The sequence below is a fragment of the Pieris napi genome, assembly GCF_905475465.1.
Source record: "Pieris napi chromosome W unlocalized genomic scaffold, ilPieNapi1.2 SUPER_W_unloc_1, whole genome shotgun sequence".
NCBI classification, from domain to species: domain Eukaryota; kingdom Metazoa; phylum Arthropoda; class Insecta; order Lepidoptera; family Pieridae; genus Pieris; species Pieris napi.
The window spans coordinates 1,084,978-1,089,651 of NW_025920860.1; the positions used below are offsets into that span (position 1 = coordinate 1,084,978).

The following is a 4,674-nucleotide window of genomic DNA, read 5'->3' on the forward strand; positions in this document are numbered from 1 at the left end:
GCAATAAAATAATATAAATTGAAATGTAAGCTATCCTATCTTTTAAGTTAGATCAAACTGCACACGGTGTGCAAAATATTTGATATCGGTTCGGTAGTCAGGAGTCGATAGTGGACAAACAACGTGACACGTAATTTATATATTAAGATTTACGACAGATTACACAAGTAATTAGTTTAATTTTGTCTCATATTTTAACAATTTTTTTTTTTTTAGAGGTTATTTGGTGAGTTGAATATTTTAATAAAGTTTTATTTTTACAGACTACTTTCTTATAAATGTTTTACCATTTTTTTTTTAATTATTAGGCAACTTGAATATTAAAATAAGATACATTTAATGAATTTATTATTTTTAGATGTTCCAAGCTGATTTAATATTATAATAAGTTTCTTACAGAACTAATTTATTTTAATTTTACCATTTTTTTTAGAGGTTCTTTGGTGAGTTGAATATTTTAATAAAGTTTTATTTTTACAGACTACTTTATTATAAATGTTTTACCATTTTTGAAATTATTAGGCAACTTGAATATTATAATAAGATACATTTAATTAATTTATTATTTTTAGAAGTTCCAAGCCGATTTAATACTATAATAAGTTTCTTACAGAACTAATTTATTTTTTATAATAAGAATTTTACCATTTTTTTTAGAGGTTCTTTGGTGAGTTGAATATTTTAATAAAGTTTTATTTTTACAGACTACTTTATTATAAATGTTTTACCATTTTTGAAATTATTTGGCAAGTTGAATATTATAATAAGTTACATTTAATTAATTTATTATTTTTAGAAGTTTCAAGTCTGTTTAATATTATAATATTTTTACAGAACTAATTATTTCAATTTTTTTTTTTTTTATATATATTTTATACCATTTTTAGAAATTATTTAGTGACTGTTATTATAATAAGGTTTTTACATATATAATTTATACTTTAAAATAATTATTCATTTTTAGAAGTTCAGTTAGTTTAATATTAAGGTATTTACAAAAGTAATAAATTTTACAATAATTTTCGCCATTTATCGTAGAAGGTTAGTTTAATATCATATTATGACTTTGTTATACGAAAATTCAATTGAAACGTATTGTTTGAAGTATATTTTATTGGTAATTAAAGCTTAAATGTTTTATATATATAATCAATACAAACAATATTTTTTTTTTTATTACTACGTTGAATAATATTCTAAACTATCTTAAATATATGTATTAATAAAAAAAAATTATTTGATTTTATAGAGTGTCTTTGTTACTTAGAATCGACGCCAATCCTTATAGATTAAGATGGCTGGAGTAATAATGTACAATGTTTTTCTTTTGTGTAACGATTGTTTCCAGTATGACTAGACCCAATAAGAATCCAGGGTTTTAGTCCTGAGTTACGAAGTCGTTTTAGGGACGAGGCATATAGAAGTCGAACCTTATGGTTGTTTCATTGGTGAGACTAAAGCAGCTTGCTTTCCAATGCAGTAGGTGCAGGCTATAGGGCAGTCGTAAGTTAAACTTACCACGAAGCTGCAGCAGATCGAGTGGCTACGCAGGCGTTGCCACTACAAAGTAAGGTGACGCAAAATAATATCGGTGTACGGTCTAAATGATAGTTTACGTATATCTCACGAAAAGGCTACAAATTTAAGTCCGTGGCGAGACAATTAGTAGATCGTTAGTCCAAACATAGAAGATATTTCTTAAAATCGATTGGACAAATGTAGCGTTACTTCAAAGAAAGATTCAGAACAAATTTGATGTCTAGAATCTCAAGAGGAAACGAAAATGTTTTGAGTGTCAAATGATGAGTTTAACATTGATTGTTTTTCAGTTTCATAGGTATTGAAGTAGTAATAAAATGCTTCGGTCTATTTTTTCTTACCTCTACCTTTCGTTTATACCGCAGGTATTAATAGTTATGAATTTGATGTTGATTGCTTAATGCGATATTGTGATAATGGCAGCCGACATTGGCGCCATTTGGCGCTTTGACATGGTGAAATGAATTTAATAAGAATGATAACAGTAAAAGCGCTATTACTGTTGAATAGTCGTTAATTTGTTAATATATTAATGATTAACGTTAATAAGGAAATGGAATGAAACTATAGATACTTATTTGTTGAGGGATTCTTCAAATAATTTTTAGGGATTGGTTTTAAAACTTGTACAGGAATTAAGATAAAGCTAAGCGACAATTATATTACCCGTAATACGGCCTTACAGAGTATCAAACTGGGAACGGAAAAATAAAAAAAAACCAGAACTGAAGGACTGGTAATTTGTGCACTGTCCTAGGCTGTGCATTTTGCCCGTTAAAATAGAATTGATTTTGCTTTGATTTTTCTAGATCTTAACATGAGAACAACAAACGAGCCCTCTACCGCGAATCGATAATAATCAATTGGATAATATTTCAGTCATGGGTGTTGTATTACACAGGGCCTCGCATCAGGGTACTATTAGAAAGCTGATGGTATTTCTGGTTTTAAGTGAGAGCAAGGGTAGCAAAGATGAAAAAGATGACCTGGTAAGATGACTCTATAGGACAACGACACAGTAAGACTGAATATTATGAGGTATTAATATTATTATATTTTTTTTGCTGCTTAGAGATTTAAAATATATAAGAAGCAAGCATTCGCAAGTTTAGGTTTTAAGGAGGAATTAGTAATCCTCCCGTAGTCAATTTTACATGCACCATATTAAATGGGAGCATTCAAAGTTGGCATTGCTGATAAAGAAGTTTGATTTACTTCAAATGAGTAAGACTCTGCTGAATGTTAACATACTGCAGAGCCTAGTCTTTCATGACATTTCTTTTGCGGTAATTCACTTTGGGTATATTACAAAGGGTTGCTTTTTGATACAGCATCAAACAGACATAAGTCTCAATTTCATTAACAAATCTGAAACTTCGATGTCACGTCATGTCGACAATTTAACTTGCTTGCTAAGGCTGTTGTTCTTTTTGTGTACTGTGGCTATGTGCTTAGAAATTCAAAATGACATATGACCTTTTAACATATTATGTATGTGTCTACAAACCAATCAATACTTGGTTAGTTTTTTTTTATTTTATTTTTGTTATTGGTCTTAATAATGGATATGAAATACTTTCATTATGTCTGATGATAAAATATCTTAAAACAGAATTGATTAAATGTTGTAATGAAATTTAATAATGTAAGAAAATTATTGTATCATCTTGATCGGTTACCAATGAGGTTGTATTTGACAAAGTAATGTCAAATTATTTGATAAAGTAATTTCACATTTAATTCATCTCCAGAAGTGATAGTATCCTAATAAAAGTGATGGCTTAATATAATAAGTAAGTTTTGAGTGCGTTGAAATATGTTGATGAAAAATAATACTCTAAAGAAGTAGGGTTGTAGTAGTAATAGTTCAAGTATTTGTTGTGCTTTCGATAAGTATTTTTTCTGAAGTCTGCACGAAAATCTGCAGCGTTTTTGTCAAAGAAAAGAGGGAGAGAGCGATTGAGACTTGAACACCGATGGTGTTTTTAATACATATCAATATCATTATTATTTTATTATGGGAAAAAATTACCATTTTTTTTTTTTGTTGGTTTGGACCTTTTGCTAAGACCCAGTTGGCTATTTTACAAAATGTGGACATTAGTTAGCAATTATGATAGTAATTTCTTATATTATTGAACTAATTTAACTAATTTTAGCTCTGGTTTTTAATTAGCCTTGGTATCATTTAATAATATAGAAAGACTGGGAAAATTAAATTATGGGATTTGGTCAGCTTAATTACTCAATAATTAATCTACAAAGAAGTTTCACTTTTGACATGTGTACCTTGTACTTACGCACTATTTATTCGTATAATTGACATAGACTAGAATATTTATTTATTTATTTAGTTAATAAGCTTACGACATCACACACAGTACTAAATCTACTAATTATTTTACAAAATCTTACATCTTAAATGTGTGACAATTAATGTAAACATAAGTTTTACAAAAAAATATATAAATTATAAAGTACAATTAAAACATATACGAATATCAATTTCACATGATAAATTCACTATTGTGAATATAAAGAGATCATAATGGACTTAGTTTGGTAAAACTTTATTGTGATCTTAAAAGATCACAGTAGTTTCAGTTATGTAGGACTTTATTGTGAATATAAAGATATCTCAAAGGATTTAGTTATGTAAACTATATTGTGAATATTAAGAGATCACAATAGATATAGTTATATAAACTTTATTGTGAATATTAAGAGATCACAATAGATATAGTTATATAAACTTTATTGTGAATATTAAGAGATCACAATATATATAGTAATGTAAACTTTATTGTAAATATAAAGAGATCACAATAGATTTAGTCATATAAACTTTATTGTGAATATTAAGAGATCACAATGCATTTAGTTATGTTAACTTTATTTTAAATATAAAGATATAAAACAGATTTAGTTATGTTAACTTTATTGTGAATTTTAAAGATCACAATGCATAAAAAGATCACAATACATTTAGTTACGTAAACTTTATTTTAAGATAAAACAGATTTACTTATGTAAACTTTATTGTGAATTTAATGAGATCACAATACATTTAGTTACGTAAACTTTATTTTAAATGTAAAGAGATAAAACAGATTTACTTATGTAAACTTTATTGTG

At 27.1% G+C, this 4,674-nt stretch overlaps 1 long non-coding RNA gene across 1 annotated transcript; it reads left to right on the forward strand.

The window, feature by feature from the left end:
- Positions 1-925: 925 nt before the first annotated feature.
- On the forward strand, positions 926-4,189 carry LOC125062935. Its single transcript, XR_007119424.1, has 2 exons — positions 926-1,567; positions 2,419-4,189. It is a non-coding gene; the product is annotated as an uncharacterized LOC125062935 (long non-coding RNA).
- The last annotated feature ends 485 nt before the right edge of the window (positions 4,190-4,674 follow it).